The 21350-nt window shown below is 38.9% G+C and overlaps 1 pseudogene; it reads right to left on the minus strand.

The window, feature by feature from the left end:
• The window catches only part of LOC127655013 (glycosyltransferase-like domain-containing protein 1), a 38547-nt pseudogene extending 17617 nt beyond the window's left edge, over nucleotides 1–20930 (minus strand).
• Between the last annotated feature and the right edge of the window lie 420 nt (nucleotides 20931–21350).

The following is a 21350-nucleotide window of genomic DNA, read 5'->3' on the forward strand; positions in this document are numbered from 1 at the left end:
TTTTGGGGCAAATTTTTTGTCACTTTTAGTAGCATTTTGTCCTGAACCCTAGCTCATGTGAGGTTATATGTCATTTCAGCATGCTCTCGATCAGTCCTGAGCATCGAAATGTGTAAATGATCTTCAGTGTGTTGGTATGTTACCTCGGAGCTAAAGTGTGAACGTGGCTTTGAGCAGCTGGAGTGTGTATATCCCACTGCACTGACACGCTTATGTGCAGGCAAGAATCTGAGGATGAAAGGTAGTGAGACGATACTGTATATAATTATCTTTTATAAGAAATATAATGAAAAAAGAAAAAAAAGACACTATAGGAAAAACAGACTACAGAAAAAAAGACTGTAAACTTGGATTCTGCGTTCCTCACTGACCCCCCCACCCCAAAGATGTTTTTCTCTAAGCTTTATTGATTTTTATAATGAAAAACAGCACTAAGAGCAAATAATTCATATGCTACCCCAGTCAGAACATTACATGTTTGAGCAAAATAAACAAAAATGGTAACTAAAACCACACTTAAAAAAAAAAAAAGAAAAGAAAAAAAAGGCATTTCATGTGGCATTTCTCTTTCCCCAGCCTTAAAATATGTCGAGTGCACAGCCAGCGTGATGTATTCTGCAACTACGATGATCCTTTGCAAGTTGAAGGAGTTAAAACAAGTCACATTTTCACATAACGCTCTGCCAAAAGCAATCTATAAAACACTGAAAGCACTTTCTCCGTTCTCCGACTGCACAGCCTATGTGCTGCCTCCTTGGCACCGCGAGTCCTAATTGTAGGGTGTGCGATGGACGCTGGCCAATTAGCCGTTTGAGAGCAAGATTCCCCCATGCTTACTGACGCGCTATTATTTTTGAAGTGGAGCAAGACCGAAGGCACTGCTAAAATCCAAAAAGATCTAACCTTCAACGGCCTTATGTGAGCATTGCAGAATGACAGATATATGGCACTATATTTAGTACTGTCTGCATAAGTACAAAAATATGTCAAAACAGGTACAAAAGTGGTTCAAGATATTTTTAAGTGTTCTAATTTTGATATGCATGATGCAACTTTGAGGCGGTATATATCCAAAGATTAATGAGCACTAGTACACTAACAGCAGAGACTCGCAGCTGATGCAAGTTCCATTACAGTACGTTTATTTATATATATATACTGTGTTTTCCTTTAAACCAATTACTTGAACATTTCCACTAACAGGGCACATTTAGGGGAAAAAAGACAAGTTTAGTAGTCGACCTCATCGTTTAAAATATTCTTGAGACTTGATAAGATCAAAAAGAATCAACAATCGAAATAATGAAGCTATACAGTTCATTTAATTGGCTAAAAAACGTTCATGTCCTAAGTGGCACTTATATGTACATTTCAGTGAGTCACACAGTCTCTGCGGTGGAGGGAAGCAACACAACATGACCGACTACTAACCGATTTAGCACGACTTTCCACAATATGTTTTGTGGATCCTTCCAAGCGCTGGAGAACTCATTGACTTTAAAACAAAGGGAGCTGTAAAGGCGGTCGAGTGTGAAGAGAGTTTCTCTCGCAACAATGTACAGATGGCTGCCTCAACTCAATAATGGGTGTATTTCTAACAGACACTTTTTGCAAGTTAGTTGTGTACCAGTCAGAAATGATTACACATATAAATGTCTGAAGTGTTTCCGGGATCTCCCATGGGATACAGGACACAAACGTGCACATGATATTTATTAGGGTTTCCCAAAAATGTTATCATCTGCATCCCGCCCTAATTATTTTACTTGACACCCCTTGTCATTTTAAATGGTTAGTTACCCAAAAACGAAAATTATGTCATTATTTACTCACCCTCATGCTGTAGCAAACCTGCATGACTTTCTTTGTGTAATATAAACCTTTGCATGTTTATTACATTTTAATGAACATTGTTTGATTACATTTAAATTTATGCATTTGGCAGACGCTTTTATCCAAAATGACTTACAGAACACTTATTACGGGGACAATCCCCCCGGAGCAACCTGGAGTTACGTGTCTTACTCAAGGACACAATGGTGGTGGCTGTGGGGATCGAACCAGCAACCTTCTGATTACCAGTTATGTGCTTTAGTCCACTACGCCACCACCACTCCATTTAAAGCATTGGCATTTCTATTACAATCACACAAACCCCCTGAGGTTCCCTCACCAACCCCTAATAGTTCACGAACCCCGTTTGGAAATCCCTGATCTAGGGGAGAAAAATTTTGGGAAAGCATTAGTCAGATACAGATAGGGAAATTGAGGTCTCAACAGAAGAACCTCCAGAGATAGCTGATAAAACCACAGAATAAATGTCTCCGCCATGCTCCTCTGAAGTTGTCATTCCCGATGCAATGGTCCAATCCACATCCGTCATGCTAAATGTGCATTTTTAAGCGATCGATGCTCATCAAAATATGAAACATCGCAGTGCCATCATCATCATTCTCCAAACGTCCCCTAGACAGACAGAGTATCAATGAGAGCAGTCACTCAACAGTTCACCTCCATTAGATTATTCATTGATAAAAGTGCCAGGGAAGAGATTCGCAATTAATGAATTAACTAACAGATGTGGACAGGGGAGCCGGGCTACATAAAGCTGCACTAAAGAGATGACAAGAAGGTGGTCGCAGCGAGGTATGAGCGATGGAGCTGCCTCACAAGCTGGGAGGAAAATTTCATTTCGAGGGCCATTTTGAAAATTACAACGAGGAGGTTTTGACTAAGCAATAAAAACGCAGCCGTGTCCACCGGCGGGAGAGGGAGAATGCCACCAATTAGGTTATTTATAAATCAGATGCAATTCCAGTGATGACTTTTACCTTGCATTTGATTAAATGTGAAAGGCTGGTTGGGGGAAAGAGAGAGAGAGAGAAAGTCAAAAATCATTTCATCTAATTTCCTTTATTGGCAATAATCACAAGCGGTCTCTTTTTCCCAGGCTAATGAAAAATTCTATTGATCTAGAGGTTGGCCCATGCAACGACTCAGAAGTGGAAAGAGCTACTACAAGTGAGCTGTGCCGAGTTTCTCCCTGGCAAACCTGCAGTTTGGGGAGTTCTTCTGTGAAGCTCAGGGGGCTTAGCGCTCTCTGCCCACTGAGCGAAAGCGACCGATCACGCAAAGGTTTAATGCGGCCAAGTGTGTCGTTTTGAAAGCACCGTTGCTAGCATTAGTCTCATCAGCGTGGGCGCTCTGGGTGGCCTGACAGAGGTCTGGCGTGATGGACACAGGAGACCTGAAGACAGTTTCTGAGATGTGAAAGGAGAAGGTCATTACTGCAGATTAACATCTACATTCGTCATTACCAACTGACCTCATAGTCAAATGCCTCAAATGCCCAAAGCTCCTGCCCCAGCCATGGCACATAGCCTGGACTACAGTCTACTCTACGTGACATCGAGATAAAATATCATACCTCTGATGGCGGCGGGACAAGCATTTCAAATAGAACACGGACACAGGGTAGGGCTAAAGTAGGTCACAGGAGGTAACTAAACAGAGGGCCTGTAGAGGTTTTCAATGGCTCAACAGCATCACCTCATTTCCATTTAACGCAGAGGACGGATATGATCGTAGCGGGTTCTGGACCACGTAAGCGATGACAGATATTCTGTATTATGTAATGCGCATATGGCTTACCAAATCTGACAAGGAATGGGGAGATTTTGACACGACTGCATAAGCCATGACATCTGTCGTGTGAAGCTGGCACATACCAGCCTGAACACTTAAAACAAAACATCAGCATTTCTGTCCCGTACAAGTACAAAGCAGTTCAATACATCTATCAATGTTTTCAGAGATCTAGAAGAAAGTTTGAACTTTAATGTTGTTTTGGAAAAGAGATACGGTAACTGTTGGTTTCCCTAGTTTTCTATATGGAAGATACCAGAGCGAGCTTAGTTTAAACGGAACATTAAAAAGATATAGCAGTTCATGTACACGCGTTGTTTTCACTGAGATTAATAAAGGCACGGTTGTGTTTCAGGTACACAGTGCACATACTGCATGATATGATGTCATGTTCCTCAGACTGACCGAATTTTAGATATGCATGTTGACTTGTTCATGAGGATGAACAGGGGTTGGCATGACGAAAAAGGTATGTAGAGAATATGGTAACTTTAGCCAAACACACACATGACTCTTCTGAGGGTTGGTTGGACTTCAGAATTCAGTTAAATTCATCAGTTGGAATTTGAAATAGAATTGCCCCACAGGATGTTAAATTGGAATGACAGGAAGAGGAATTTACTGAATTTCAATTCAAATAAATTCAACACAGTCACACAACAGGGAATTGCAGTAGTCCAACGGTTTTGAGACAAACATAATTATTAATAATTGTGACAAAATATGCCTATTTATTCCCTAATCCATAGAAAAAAACTACATTTCTCAACTGATTAGACATTTCATATTTCTCTAAACCAGTTTTTCCCAACCACTGTACCATTGAAAATTATCAGATTCCACAAAATAAACGTGGGCTCCGGACTGGGACTACTTTTTCAACCATTTTTCCCAACAGTGCGATTACACTTTTGCAAAATGTCGCATTGGTGCGACTACAAAGTTTTGTCGCATTTTTTGCTCCGTATGAGAAATGTAAAACGGTAAATGTCCCAAACGCGAAAGGAAACTTTACCTGGATCAGTCGGTGCTGCTCAATGGACAGATCCCGCAGAGACGTGCATTTACACGTGGACCGGTCTCGAGCGCTCAGCCGCACAGATCATCACAAACAGAGCTGGAAGAAGCACGGGCTGGGTCGCAAATCCAGCATTGATTAAAACCTCTCTGAAAGCCCATAATGTGTCGATGATTAAACCATTTAAAATCGAATTAAACGGCCCTAACATTGACAGGAATAAAGGAGAAATCTGCACAATGAACTGACAGAAATTAAGGTTTCAATCCACATCACAGATATTAATATATATATATATATATATATATACCATGAACTTATATCAATATAATAGTGAGAGAATACAATTAAACTTATGGAAAATGCCGTACTGTTTTAAGGTTGCTGCTACTTTGGGTTACTATGATCATATTACAAATGCCACCGTTAAAACTGTGGATACAAGGGAACTTTCCTTCTGTGTGCAATCTTTTCTAATGCCCTCTGACTGTAGAAAAAGGCTTTGTTTGTCTTCAGATGACTGTATTTTAATCATCCTGATCCTGATAAAAAGAAAACTCATTTTCTTTCAGTTGGACCGGTGCGACCAACTCAAGTGCTGGAGCGACCGTTAGTAGAGCTGAACACCTGAGCTCCCACTCTTAAATGTTAGTCTGGAGACTTGGATATAAAGAGATTCATTAACAATTATTTGCTGTGGCATTGCAAGAACAAATCTAAAAATAAGAAAAGATGCAAATGTGTTGTTTTATTCATTACCCAATTAGCACTCTTGCCACCTGTGATCTCCTACACAGTCCTGACGTGACTTGCATTTTTTGCATAGCCGAATTTCAAACAATACGAGTAAACGCAACTAAAATGGACAGAAAACATGGAAGTTCTTGAAAAGGAAAACTATCACTGATGGTTATGTGGGACAGTGGAATAGAGGTGTGTCATGGGATTTGTTTAATTGTAAAAAGTTTGCAATGACAGAAAATAGGTTGGGAAACACTTCTCTAAATGACACTCACTGAGCACTTTATTAGGAACACGATAGTCCTAATAAAGTGTCTGACGTAGTCTTCTGCTGTTGTTGACGTGTTATGCATTCTGAGATGCTATTCTGCGCACTACAATAGCACAGAGGGGTTATCTGAGTTACCGTAGCCTATCTGACAGCTCGAACCAGTTCTGTTGAGCTCTCTCATCAACAAGGCATTTTTGTCCACAGAACTGCCACTCAATTGATGTTTTTTGGTTATTTGTCACCATTCTGAGTAAACTCTAGAGACTGTTGTATGTGAACATCCCAAGATATCAGCAATTACAGAAATACTCAAACCAGCAACAATCATGCCACGGTCGAAATCACTGAGATCTAAATTTTCCCCATACTGATGGTTGATGTGAACATTAACTGAAGCTCATGACCCGTATCTGCATGATTTTATGCATAGCACTTCTGCCACACGATTGGCTGATTAGATAATCACATGAATAAGTAGGTGTACAGGTGTTCCTAATAAAGTGCTCAGTGAGTGTAAGCACAGGCCATCAGAACAGATTTCAATTTTGCCAAACATGAATAAAGGTTACCCCACAGCATCTAAATGAATTTTATTCCATTGTGATTCTACTTTGTTACATATAAATAAAAATTACAGTTGTGTATCCTGTTTGCAACCTCCAATTTCAGGCTTTGGATTAGAAAGCAAAAGGCATTCTTACTGCAATTCAAAATGGCACGTAACCCTGACTCTCCTGGAGTAACTTGAGTAACGAACTCAGATGCAGAGTCTTTGTCTTCCAGACAATATGAGGAACATGTATGCATGTTAATACGTCTTAACATGGTTCAATAGTCCCCCTCATCAGGCGCAAACAATTACAGAATGCACATTTTTGCATTTGCTTTGTAAAAACCTACTTGTCCTGATTGCATCATGGCAAAACCTATGGCCACGAGCCAGTTGCTTGGGACAAATCTCTGAAGCCTTGATTCATTCCTATTTATCACGGTTCGCTCCTAGCACTTGAAAGCACCATATGGACTCAATTGTGGTTCGTTCCTGGCACATGTGATCTAAAGATCAGACGCATGCCATATCTTCAGGTTTTTACCATTGGATTATTTTCACAGGGCACATACTGAGGAGTCCTCGTGCCACAATAATGGAGATTCCTTTTCATGATGTCCTTGGAGCACGAGGTGGTGGAATACAATGTCAAAGAAACAAATGAGAAAAGGTGCCCGCCAGATGTTTCACCGACAAGATTAAGCGCTTGGCGGTTTGATTAAGAAAGCCCATCTCCTCATCACTCCATCCTGCCCACATTAAGGCTTAAGAGCAATCAAAAAAGAGAGCGATACAGGATGAGTAGCAAGGCGAATGAGGATTTGGAGCGTGGGTGCCAGCTGATGTTTCTGACCGCTGGTGATCAAGTCTGAGGGAGTATGGTGATATCAAGAGTTCCACGGAGACTTGGGCAAGTACTTAGTAATAATTAAAGAAAAATGTTCCCTGCATCAATCATCCAACATTTCAACATTTCAATAATGAAGAAACGATTTGTCTAAAAAAAAAGTACATACTCTTAGATTAGCGTTTCTTAGTGCAGTCAAAGATGCTTCTATGAGGTGCGAGAGAGATTTAAACCGAACCGGACAAGCCGAGACTTTCGTTCACGATTGCCACAGTTTCAATCGCAATCCAATTTCGATACTGATACATTGCGATGTACAGAAAAATGTCTTAACTCTACATATCATGATGTGTATCTCATCGTGAGGTACTTGCCGATACCCAGTGTGACACTAATGTTCTACCCGGGGTGGTGGTGGTGTAGAGGTCTAAGCACATAACTGGTAATCTGGTAATCAGAAGGATGCTGGTTCAAGCCCCACAGTCACCACTTCTATAGGGGCATCTTTTCTTAACTTATTACGTCCAATTCATCAATTAAATCATTTGACTGAAAGACATTTTCAATCTGAACAATTCTGGCTGCTACCATCAAAATCACATCAACATTGAATACCAAAAAAAATGTTTTAAATAATTGTCCGGTCTCTGTGTTATATTATAAATTCTCTACTGTCTACGGTCAGAGCACTATGTTATATATGTTATGTTATATCAGTACAGAGACACCATAGGAGTGGTGGTCTAAGCACATAACTGGTAATCTGGTAATCAGAAGGTTGCTGGTTTGATCCCCACAGTCACCACCATTGTGTTCTTGAGCAAGGCACTTAACTCCAGGTTGCTCCAGGGGGATTGTCCCTGTAATAAATGCACTGTCTTGTAAGTCGCTTTGGATAAAAGCGTCTGCCAAATGCATAAATGTAAATGTAAATGTTCTACCCGCTCCATACGGGACTCGAACGGTGTGGGAGGCGGGTGCTCTAACAAGGAGGCTAAAGGCTACAGCCTCTAGCATCAGTCGCTAGTGCACCTCTTGAGGTCAGGAGAGTGAGGTTTACCAGTTACACCAGCCTTAATGACTATGATGCAAAAGCAGCATTTAACAGTTTTGAGTATTTAACATGTTTGTGCTGGGCCAATTTCCAAAATACTGGAATAGTTTTCTCAACTCTCTAGGATCAAATAACTGAATGAACTCCAAAATGGTGTATCAATTCAGTGTTCTTCAAATGCCAAGCTCTACATTTCTTTTTGGGACCAAAGGACCACGCACACTCTGTTCTTCTCGTAATGTTCAATTAAATAATGTAACCCACACAGCTATGAAACTGTGGCACTGGTTTATGTAACAAGGTAATCGGTGTCTTTGATGCAACTTCATTACTTCGAAATGGGACCAAGGCACATCCTTTCCACTGCCTCGTTCCCTTTGAACCGTTCTGAGACAATCTCTACAGCAGGATATCTTGCCATCTGCTTCAGTAACAGAATCGCTCCGCCAGTCAGACGTTGGCGGCAGAGAGTCACATCCATGCCTTTGAACTGCTTTTTAAAAAGCAGCCAAATACCCTCTATTCCCCACCAACTTTGAAAAGTAGCTTCAGTTATCTGTGCCGAGTTAAATGGGCTAATGAAAACCTGTCCCTCCTGACAATGAAAGTCTAGCAAGAGATTCCTGCAATGCATTTTCCCCTCGATGAGCTTGATAGCACTGTGGTCCTCGTCATAGGAGCAACTGTCATTGTTTTAGATCACAGTGTTGGGATCAATACAGTGCTGGCCATCAATCTCAGCGCTGCAAATGAATGCAAACATCTGATGCCAGTTAAGTGCTATGGAAAGAAAACTCACTCTTCTGCCAGAGTGGAGAACAATGGAAATCAAAGCAACATTATAATGGAGTCTTCCAGGAGTGTCTTTGTGATGTGGCGGTTCTGTAGGTCTGAAGCTCACAGGACACCTGACTCTATGCAAACAGGCCTAGTCAGCCTGTTGTGTTTTAATACTATGAATGGCCTTTAATAGGGGCCACCAGCGTTGCGGATTTCAGTGATTGATGATGTGGTATGGCCTCGCTCAGTTGGGCTCCTACTCGCAAGGGTCAATCACGATTGAATTACTGCTTTACGCAGAACGCCAATTAATAAGCGAGGTCTGATAAAGTTGATCCAAAGGACACTGCGGGAGAATAGAATAGCCTTTAAAAGGGAGATTTCTTTGGATTACGCTACCTTCAATGAGATATTACAAAAGATGTTTTGATTCTGAGGTTACTTTTACCTTGTTTATTTTTCCCTCTCTCTCCCTCCACTAAATGGTGATGTGACTGCGGGCTAACCCTGGGTTTTATTGACTTTTAGGGGAGTTTTATTATTGTAACACATCTGGGCAGTCCTCTAGCACCTTACTTTTTATAATTCTGTTCTTGACATTTATCTGTCTTTCTTTTGAACAAATATGTAAATGAACAAAGCAGATTATTCAATAGCATCTATACTGCTGTGCAAAGGCAAAAAGCAGTAACTACACGTTTTCTCGATGATCCAAGATCGTCTATGGTCTGTCCTGTGACAGATGGGTTTAACTCAACTTTGCAAGAATACAAATTGCAGTGACTACAAAATCCACACCATGAAATCCAGAAAGCTCAGTTTTACTGCATTTTGTCTCACCCAAAAAGCAGAAAGAGAACAGAAGAATGAAGCACATAAAGATAACGTATCATACGAATGAAGGACAAACAAAAGTCCACCTGCGAGAGATTTCATTTCAAACACTCTGTTTCTTCTCTGTTTGTCTCTGGGAATATTTTTACATTCTTAAAAGGCTCGGACAAAGTTGGTTGCTTAGAAAAGAACCCAGGGCATGTTGACGGATGGCCGGCCATGCATATAATCGTTTCCTTACACTCTGTGAGTTAGCTTTGGAAGGGGCGAATTACCATCTGAAAATGAGCTAAAACACTGTAGGCGAGAGTCCCGCGTCATCAGTGTCAGCTTACTTACATCGTCTCTTACCCATGATACGGACACGCATTAGCATGGTCCAACATTTCTAATGTCATCTTAACCCACATTTTAAACACGAGGAAAATTTGTCTTCCAACCAAGTGTAGGGGCACATCCATCCACATTCATACAAACTAAACACATACACAGACAAACACGCAAAAAACAAAAACAGAGATCCGTGACTTTTAGCTTTGAGCTTTTTCCTCAATAAAGTGCTTTGCATTTAGTTAACATATATTTATATATTAGGGCTGTCAATTGATACAATTTTTAATCGAATTAATTACATGGTGTCCCGATGAATTAATCGCGATTAATCGCATATACAAATATTTGCTGAGAAAGCCCCTCATATAACAATAATTCAATATATAAAGATTATACATATTTATATCAATATATAATTATACATAGTTATCTTTAAATATTTAAAATTATATATATATATATATATATATATATATATATATATATATTCAGATAATTAAAATGCATTACATTCTTGTGTCAGAAGAGTTCATCATTAATAAGACAAAAAGCAGCTTTAGAATACAATGTATTGATTACTACCATATTATTGATCATAAGTCCATCATTGACACACAGTTCACAGTAATCCATTACACAAGTGAATTTATCAATCAGAGATTTATTATGAGGGCTTGTTTAAGGACCGTCAATGTACACCTACGGCCAGACATGCTTGTGTAGCGTCTCGGTGTGTTAGCGTCATAAACATACAATGTTTAGTTCAAATATAGTTTAATACTCAATCTTTAAACACATCTTGAGATCTCTTAGTTCAGATTTGCGCTCCATCAAGTGTTTTGAACACAAGAACGTAACGCATGTTTGTGTTGTGGGTTGTTTTCTTCACTGTATAAACTGTGTGTTGCTCACACAGCTGAAGTTTCACTTACTGCCCTCTGGAGTAAACAGGTGGTACTACAAGCATTTCTCAGGAACCTTCCTTATACGGGGGCATTGCGATTAATTGTGTTATTTTTTTTAACGCGTTATGTTTTGTAAAATGAATCACACTGAATTAATGCATTAAATCGAAAGCCCTAATATATATATATATATATATATATATATATATATATATATATATATATATATATAAAATTCTGCAAGAAAAAAGGGAGCTGTGCCTTATGATACTCAATATACATCACAATGTTTATGTATTTATACTCTAAAATATATTAGAGTAATTTTTGTTCAATCCAAATAGTGAAATAAAGTAAAATGTAGTTTTTTAAAAATCAAGGCATGTTTTTCCACACTGTTTTTCATTAAATTAACAGATGGAAGAATGATATTTAATATTTTTTTATTAATGCACTAATTTAAAAAAAATACAAAATCAGTATTTTTCACTATAACACTTTAAAAGTATGTAAAATGCCACATGGACACTATAATGAAAATTTTTGAGTGATGGTGCAAACAATTAGTTGAATCAGCTCATTGAGACAAGCATTTCATATGAACTGATTTGCAGAAATAAACCCTATCAGCATTTTAATAAGGATTAATTCAGCACTCTTGTTATCATGACATACAAAAAGATGGTTAATTTTATACGGCTCACAACATATTATTGAATATTGTAAATTGTCAATATATCTCCCTGCCCTACAATCAAATGAGGTAATATTAATTAACATTTTCAAAAGATACAAGCATCCACAGCTGATTTAGTGATGACAATTACGTGACCTCAGTGGTGCATGCTGGTCTGTCTCCTTTAGATTATGAAAAACAAACTTGATAACAGGAAGGGGCTGGATATTTCTTACAAGCATGCACTAAAAATCTTGATTTTGTCAACCAAGAATCCACTGACTAATATAACAAAATCATGGATGAGAAGGATAATGGGAGTAAACATATTAAACAGAAAGATGCACATCCTGATGTGATTCATATTCATGCAAAGAAAACAAAGATGGACAAAACTATTGATCTGTTAACATTTTTACAATGTGTGTTACACTGCACATACGCCAGCAAAACAATGCCTTGAATTAAAAAAAAGTAGCAATATTGTTCCACTCATTTTGGGTCCTGCTTGCTGTTCATTAGGACTCTAATAAGAAGCAGGCCCTTCTGCAGAGTCGCTTCAAGCCAACTTGCTCTTGACATTGCTTTGGGTGATGAAAAAGTACCACCATGCTTGCTGGTCCAAGATGACAAATTCTGATGCCAATCTAGATGGCACGAGGAGTCAAAACAAAGTACACAGCACAAGCTGTGGGGGGAAACAGTGTGTGCAGAGACCCCAAATAACAAAGCTCACAAAGACTAAATCACCAGGAAAAGCATTGCATATACAATGGACGCAGCATGAAGCGTAGATCACCGTATCTACAGGTGCTTGCTTCTGTGTAAGGAAAATGGTAAATAGTGGACTTTGGAAGGATTTAGAAAGATTTTGATAACATTAGTAAATGCATTAAGTATCATCAAATAACAATGAACAATATTTTCTCAGCATTAATAATTCTTGGTCAATGTTCATTTCATTATATACTATTGTAATTGTAACTAATGTTAACATATACAACTTTTACTGTTAAAAATTTATAAGAAATGTTGAAATGAACATTAACCAAGATTAATAAGTGCTGTAAACGTATGTATTGTTAGTTCATGTTAACTAATATACAAATATACAGTATACGTTCACCCATATGTTCTCTTTTGTAATCCTGCGATTAACAAAATGACACATTTCACATAAAAACAACATTTAAAAAGGTTTCACCTGAACGACTAGTCAAACAGACTATAATATATGAAGAAATAGCATCCTATCCCATGACTGATGGCACGTTTGTGTATGTGCTTGCGTGCCCGAGCACATACGTCTAACTGCAGCCGCAGCATGTCAAGTGATCCACACAGGATATTAAAGCTGTCTATTCTAATCACTTTCTTACACAACTTTGCCCACACGCCATTAACCACACTCGCATACGCAATCAGCTTTTGGGGGCGGATTAAGAGTGAACTCGCAAAGCGTTATTTTTTTTTTTTTAATCAGTGGAAGAGTGATCCCTAGAAGGCTGAGGTGAGGAATTAGAGGACAAACCTTGTAACATCGAGGACACAACACTTGGGCCCGATGAGCCGGTCCAGATCTTTGGGTCGAGGGTCAGGAATGGGCTTCATAAAGGTGGAGATGGAGGAAAGGAAGGACTCCGTGTTGAACACCACTGCATTAGCAACCAAGCTGGAATCATAAGTGGTGGCAGAAATGCATAGGCATTTCAGATCATGGAGACGATTTAAAGGAGTTAAAAATAATCATGGCATCTTCTTGAAGGGGTCACTTTTCAATATAATTGCAGGGAGCCACAAAATGTCGCACCTACCACAATAATGTTCTTTTATTAAATTAATTCATGAAAATGAATGTTATTAAACAACATAACTTCACTCATATATTGAATGTCGTCCTTTACAGACTGTCTAGAAAAACGAGGCACTTTAAATATCTAATACATGTTGATTAGAATAAGCAGAAACAAACACGCATGCTTTCAAATGGCGCACAAATGAACCCCAATTGCCAGAATCAATCGCCGCATTGCACTCAATTAGAGAGTGAATTAGAGGAGCTCTTTTTTATGTCACTGTTTTGCCACGTTAATAAAGTTGCACAAGCAAAGGGCCTTTGAATTATTGACATGATACTCTGACAGACAATAATCACAATGCATTTCCATAAGAGCTCTTAAAACCCTTTCTATCAAGCATCAAGACTGATTGTGACATTAGGGTTTAAAACATCCAGTTCTTAAGAATTAGAGCAGCATTATAAACTCCCATAATTAACCATTCACATCATGCCAAGTAACGTGCATGATCAACTAGTCCGTCTCAGACACACTGACTCACTTGTGTATTAAAATGCACCCCGTGACAAAAATGTTTGTTATTAAGCTATACATCATACAACATATGTTAATATACTCTGGGGAAAGTTCACTAAACAGTTGCACAACTTTTACAGGCAATATTTCAGTGCTAAAACGTACCCACCATCAACTCCCAATCCCGTTTAACCAGCACTATAATGCACTTAAATAGTGATGTGCCGTAGTTAAATGTGTCATTCTTTTTAGCAAAAACATGCTACCAAATATACACGTGGTAGATTGCAATTCTGCATTTAAAAGAGCTGATTCAGGTGACTGGACTGCAGTGGTGGAGCAATGATGTACAGTCCCAGCAAACTCTGTCTGTTGCATCCCACAAAACCTAGCACCAAGGAAATTGTGCAGTGCTAATTGTATTCAGAAGCTGATAGCATAATTCCTTTAGTGGATCAGGATGTTCAAATAAGCGGTGCTATCGGTAATCGCAATTCATTCTTAGTAAATTGCCCCTCTGTGTGTGTTCTTGCTCACAGTTACTTTTGTAAAGTTGGTAAAACTCTGCGGTTACCGTGAGAGGATCTGATTGTAGCCATATTGGAAGCCTCTCTTTTGGCTCTTGCGGACTGGATAGACCAGCTGGTTCTCATGGAAGTAGAGAACCTTCTTTAAATGGGCAAGATTGGGCCGCTGGGCTACAAGCTCAGCAAGATTGAGAAAAAAGAGGAGTCATTAGTTTGCTTTCTGCCATGTTGTTCCTAGATTATCAATGTTCCCTGAGAGACACAAGCTTTTATATTGATGAAGCATTTTCAGGTTGTCAGAAACTCAGATAGTACCCCATATATGCTATGGTATCTGAAAATATATAAAGACAGATGTCTACAGCATTTGCTTTGACCTTTAAAAAACACCAAGGCTGGAAATCATAAGGAATAGTTTATCTGGAGTTTGCTAATGGTTGATGTGTTTCTATAACATAAATGGCCAACTAGGTGGGATATGTCACTCAGTATGCATTGACCATGTTGTGCGATTTTGGCATGCTGAGAGATAGATTTGTGGTCAAAACTTGTTGCTATGATACATATCAGAGTGTGAGCTGCTGTTGAAAGTGATTTTAACCCATATATAGAAAAATGGCTTTATTTATGCACAATACTTGCACAATACTACAGATATATTTTACAATAATGCCAAGACATTATATTCATTACATAGTGTAATGGTTTTCAATGCTTTGGAGTTGTTGGAGGTACAAAGAGTATTTAAATAATATTTTAAGTCTTTACAAAAAAGTGCAAATAGGGGCTTTATAGAAATAAATTTACACTTATGTATTAAAAACTTGGCAAGAAAAATAAACAGATTAATCAGAAAATATTAACTTAAGTTATCAAAATTGTGAAAACCAAATAAAACGTCTTTATAAAGCAAAGATAATCTAGTTAAAATAGAGGTACGAACAAACAAACAAACTTTTCATCACAGCATTACAGGAGCAGCAAAGTGGATCTATTTCAGGGAGCATGTTTCTTAAATAAAGATTGACGGGGTAAAAACGCTGTAACAGTTTAAAGGACACATCGTTAACCTCGTTGGTAATTAAATATGTATGAGGTAAAGACCGTACGACCTGCGTCAGACATGCTTGTGTCGTGTCTCGGGTGTGTTGCGTCATAAAAATAAAATGTTTAGTTCAAATATAGTTTAATACTCAATCTTTAAACACATCTTGAGATCCCTTAAAGATCGCATTTGTGCTCCATCAAGTGTTTTGAAAGCAAGAAATTGTTTTCTTCACTGTATCTGTGTGTTGCTCACACAGCTGAAATTTCAATTACTGCCCTCTGGAGTAAACAGGTGGTACTACAAGCTTGAATTTCTCAGTTAAGCACTGCGATTAAAGTGCGTTAATATTTTTAACACGTTAATTTTTGTTAAATTAATTGCACGTTATTAATGCGTTAAATCGACAGCCCTAGTTTTATTTAATCGCATTAAACAATTGTTGAAATGTTGCTAGTGTGCGTATCTGTGGGTTAAACAGAAGTACAGTATTAGCACTGAAGCTGTGGTTGGTCTTTAAAAGGTAATGTTATGAACACAGTTTGGGTATTCCAAAATACTGGACTAGTTTTCTCAACTGTCCTGGGAAATAACTGAATGAACTCCAAATGCCAAGTTCTACAAGTTCTTTTTTTGGGACCAAAGGACCAAAAACACACACACTGCTCTTCTCGTAATGTTCAATTAAAGAATGTAACCCACACAACTATGAAGCTTTGGCACTGGTTTATGTAACAAGGTAAAAAGCGTCATTCTGAAATGTCATGTAAACAAGAACGGCGATTTCCTTGTGCCATTTAAGCGATTAAGAGAAAGCAGTTTGACACACCTGGGTTTATCCGGGAGAATGTGGCTAATGTGGCCATGTAAACACATAAGTGCTGTTCTTATATATTTTTGAATAGTGTGCATGTACACATGTGTGCATAAAAGACCGGATAACACATTTCATAGGATGGAGCCAAACAACGAGTCAAGAAAATGAAAAAAACTCTTTCTGGTAGTACAGTGGAAAAAGCACATACACTATAAACCATACCATTTATACACACCAATGGGAAATATCGATTTGTGTATATGCACTCAAGTACACTGGGGGAATCCCTGAGTTACAAGTAAGAGGGAAACCCCACTATTGCAGAGCAATTCCGCTGCAGGTCACGATAGAAAGTTAAGGAAACAAACAGCAACATCTATAGCATATCTGGGAATAAAATTAAGCAACAGACAATAAAATAGTAAAGTCTTTCTCAGATGCCATATTTGTTACTTATACAAGCATTGCAGGAAAATTACGTTGCTATGGAGAAATCTGCTTATTGACTGAGCCGCCGTAATACGAGAGTAAAGAGTACACCGTGTGCATGCTAACGGGAAAATCACTTTCTCAAAACAAATCGTTTTCTGGTGTCCATGTAAACGTAGTCCTTGAAAACACTGAAGTCAAGAATCTGACAATATAAAAGTATTTTTTTATAGTTATGCATGTGACAAAGGTCTCGGTTGACCTTTTACCTATGATCAAAGAAAGCTCTCCCAAACCATGCAATTATAAAAAGCAGCAAAAACGAATTCAGGTTCTGCAAAGGAAAAATAAAAAACATTTTCCAACACTAGAGAACACAGAAATCATCATGCTGAGTGAAACATTATTGAGGTTAATGAACACAACTTTAAGACGTTATATACACAAGAAGGGGACCATTGAAGATTTTACCCTTGTATGTGCTAAGAGCCATGGGACAAGGTCTTTAAACCTCAGTTCTGGTCTCCCTAAATGAACCCAGCCCCCTCTTCTAAGCCCCCACTGCCTGTCAGTCTAACCCTGCAGCCTGCTCGTCAGTCTCTTTGATGTGGGGAGCCTGCGGCCTCGCGACCGTGACTCTGTCTCTGTCAGAAGTGTCCCTTTTATGCTAATCTACAACCAGCTCCCCTTAACCAATTCCTAATCTTAACTCTATGAAAAACCAATCACACTGCTTTCAGATCAGCGTGAAAGGGTAACTTCTACCATCCCGTGCCCTGTAACTGTGCGGCAGGATTACGTCTCCGTTCGATATCTCCATTAGGGAGCACGAGCGCCGAACAGTACCTCCCATCCCAAATCCTCAACCGCACACAACTCTGAAATCAAACCAGATGATGGGAGTAACTATTTTTAGGCTGGCTTTCCTGTCCCTGCTGGAAATTGTCAAGTGGAGTGAGTCCAATACTAATGAAACAGGAGGGCTTACTTTGGTTCCCTTTGAAGTGGAGGTGAAGACAGGCACTCAAGTCTGATGCATCTTTTTAGGTCATTCTAGTTGATGTGGTTGGGAGGTAAGCAAATGTGTATCTATGTGCATATAATGGCATCAGTCCTACTGCAAAAACCCTAGCAAGTGAGTTTCGGCCCTGCAGCTTAAAAACTAAACCTGACTAATTTATCTTCATGAAAGGTGCTTTTATCTTATGTACCCCCACAAGTCTCAACCAACACTTGTCAACATATTAAACTAGTGAAACCCATCATTTTAAAGAACGTTAAAGGGGATAGTTCACCCAAAAGAGAAAATGTGTTATAACGTCCTACAACTCCACAACCGCTTCTCTTCTCAAACTAATACACTCGTAGATATATCCTTCATCCAATTACCAAGAAGTGTAGACAAACATTCTCACTGTACTACGCTTCTGGCAAGCCATTGTTGGATTCCTTTCTACTGTGACATGAAAGTAACTGTCGCCCACTGATATTTTCCAGCATAAACTATTAACCGTAACCAACCCAGACATTTTGGCTCTGTGAGCAACCTGTAAGATAAGAGACAAAGTGGGTGGGCAAGCTGCTTTCTGCTGAGTCAAGTTAGTAACTGCATACCGGTTTCCGGATCAAAGGTTCCGATTTGGAAAAGCGTTGCTCTTGGCACACTATAGCCTTGGTACCTTTTTAATTATTATTTTGGATTAGCAAGGATGAGTGGCGTAAGAGTAGAACCATGTTGCCCATCTCTGTTAAGACGGCCTATACACAAATATTTTCACAATGGTTGCCCGTCTCTTGAGGACAAGTTGCTAATGGCTTGACAGTTCATACAGATGTCTACGGTGTGTCCACGGTTGTTGACACATGCAAGGTTATGACTGTGCAAATTATATATATATATATATATATATATATATATGGCTTGAGGAATGAACGGCATGGTTTGTATTTTGCTTAACTTTGAGAGCAGCAAGATGAGATTGCAGCTGAAGGAATGCTCAGGGCTTCCCCCACCCACATGCGGTTTCGTCGTCCCTGAAAGGAAGCAAGAAAGTCCCCATCGAATCCTATTCTATAAACGTGTTTGTGTCCTTGTTTATGCAGTTATAGAAACTGTATTTGAACCTACACATGAGGCTCAATAAGTGATATAGAGAATTTATACACTCTGCCTGTGAAATGCAATTTGCATACAGGCACATTTATATCAAGTGTAAATGTCATTGCTGGTTGAAAATATTCAGACTCTCACATGGAAGACAATACAGGCAGCTAGAATTACATTACTTACATGCAGCTCAACGTTGGCGTCTATCTTGCTGTTTAATCTGGAGTCAATATAGTGACTAATCAAACTATGTACCCACATGTACCAGTAACACTTTTAAAAACATACTTACTAAGAACAGGTGTAATAATGTCAAACCACGTTATCCTCTTGTTAAGATAAAAAAAACATCCCTGATGTGTTTTACAAACATTTCAATAGACAACTACGGTATATTTGGTAAAAATGTGCATGTGTCCATTTACGTTTTTTGCTTCCTTAGGTTCAGTTGAGATACACTGAAGTTTCACGTAACCAGAGATGTAAGTACGCTATACGTGTATGTCTGGGCTCTATAGCAGCTTCAATTGGTCAAGAACCCCCCATTTTGACAGGGAAAGCCATCTAACCGTTATTGTTTAGGGGCAGGGTTATCGGATGTATCATACCATAATAAAAGACCAATATGGGGGAAAAATAATGTATATATTGGCGTGCGAGTCTAAATGAGCGACTGCACAGGAAACATACTGGAGGATAGCAGAAAAAGTGTAAGTACAGCACAGAAAACCCAATTCTAGAGAATTTCACAGACATAACTATGTAAACAAAGCAAATAATGCAGCTTCTCATATATATCCACTTCACATTCTGCTACTTGCCTCAAACGAAGCAAAGTAAATAATGCTTTGGAGTGGTGGTGGCGTACTGGGCTAAAGCACATAACTGGTAATCAGAAGGTCGCTGGTTCGATCCCCACAGCCACCACCACTGTGTCCTTGAGTAAGGCACTTAACTCCAGGTTGTTCCGGGGGGATTGTCCCTGTAATAAGTGCACTGTAGGTCACTTTGGATAAAGGCATCTGCCAAATGCATGAAAAAATCACAGAGTTTGCCAGATTAGTGGCATCAAATCATTGAAAGATATTTTGTTTACATATCTTTCAAAGATTTGATGCCACTAATCTGGCAAACTCTGTAATTATTTCATTGTCAAAAGCGCTCATTCTTTCAATGCGGAACCATGTGAACACAAGTCGGCTTCAAGGCGGACTGATAAAACCTCCTGTGTGGGTCTACTTGCGGAAGCTCCATCGAACCAGCCAATCAGATTTGCGCTGAGTTGATTGTGAAAGCGTTTTTCAGTTTTATCTGCATCAGACAGATAGAGAACGGACTATGGACGGCCCATGGGCATGCCGTCTGAGGCGGAGACTAAGATATATTAAACTCCACATTGATTGTGATCTTCAGCTATGTTTTGCAGTTGAGAGGAAACCCCAGCTGTGCGGCTTTAAAATATGGGACTTGTGGGAGGACAAATGCTTGGTATACTAGGATCTAGAACTAGGACTGCATAAGTCACTTTTAACTTTTGCATGACCAAATTGAATGAAGAAAGTTTCTCAAACATATTTTGCTTCCCCAGTACAATCAAAGTTTATGTTATGTAATTGTAAAATCTAAAATTGTCTTTGTAACTATAGATTAAGATGCACATGACAGAGGTCTGACTTCACCTTTTATCTGAGATTATTTGTATCCAGGATTACATAAACTCTACCCAGCCATATGATAATATTTAAAGAGTCAAAAACCTATCCTAGATATTCAAAAGTTTCTGTGTAGCATAGTTACTATTATTAGGCTTTGTAGGGGAGTTTAAAGGACACCACCAAAACCTTGACCTTTGCTGACATGTATGAGGTACTAGCTGGAACTGCTTGCATGAAGCAAAGAGCAGAAGTTATCATCCTCAAGTGACATTTCTTAGCAGGTAGAGTGAATCATATGCAGTCTTCAACACTTTCCTGGAGAAGATCACCCAGCTGCTTATGGGAGCCAACATTGAAGGCCTCCAGCAACAACACACTCATGGATACAGACAAAAACGTTGGTTACCAATCCTGATATCTGCAATGAGAGAAGTGTGTATTCCTGGTATTTCTGTAAAGTTCAAAAGAATGGAAAGTTTCAATCATAAAAAACTCTAAAAACATTTAGTTTCGATGACTCATTTGAAACCAAAACCAAAAATCATAATGAATATAAAATTTCAATAGCCTATGATTAATGACCACATATTGGAGAGGTTGTTAATAATAATTGCACTGGCAAAATTCACCCACGTACAATTCTTTCTGAGTTGCCTAGAATTTCATCAAAGATGCATCATAACTAGTGGCGGGCCGTGCATTAAAAGTCTAGACCTTCAGTGTGATTCATACCAATAAGAAAACACAGTTTCATAATTAATAAGACACCCTATGCCTTTAGGTCTCATACATTATGCCGCA

The sequence above is a fragment of the Xyrauchen texanus genome, chromosome 14 (assembly GCF_025860055.1).
Source record: "Xyrauchen texanus isolate HMW12.3.18 chromosome 14, RBS_HiC_50CHRs, whole genome shotgun sequence".
NCBI classification, from domain to species: domain Eukaryota; kingdom Metazoa; phylum Chordata; class Actinopteri; order Cypriniformes; family Catostomidae; genus Xyrauchen; species Xyrauchen texanus.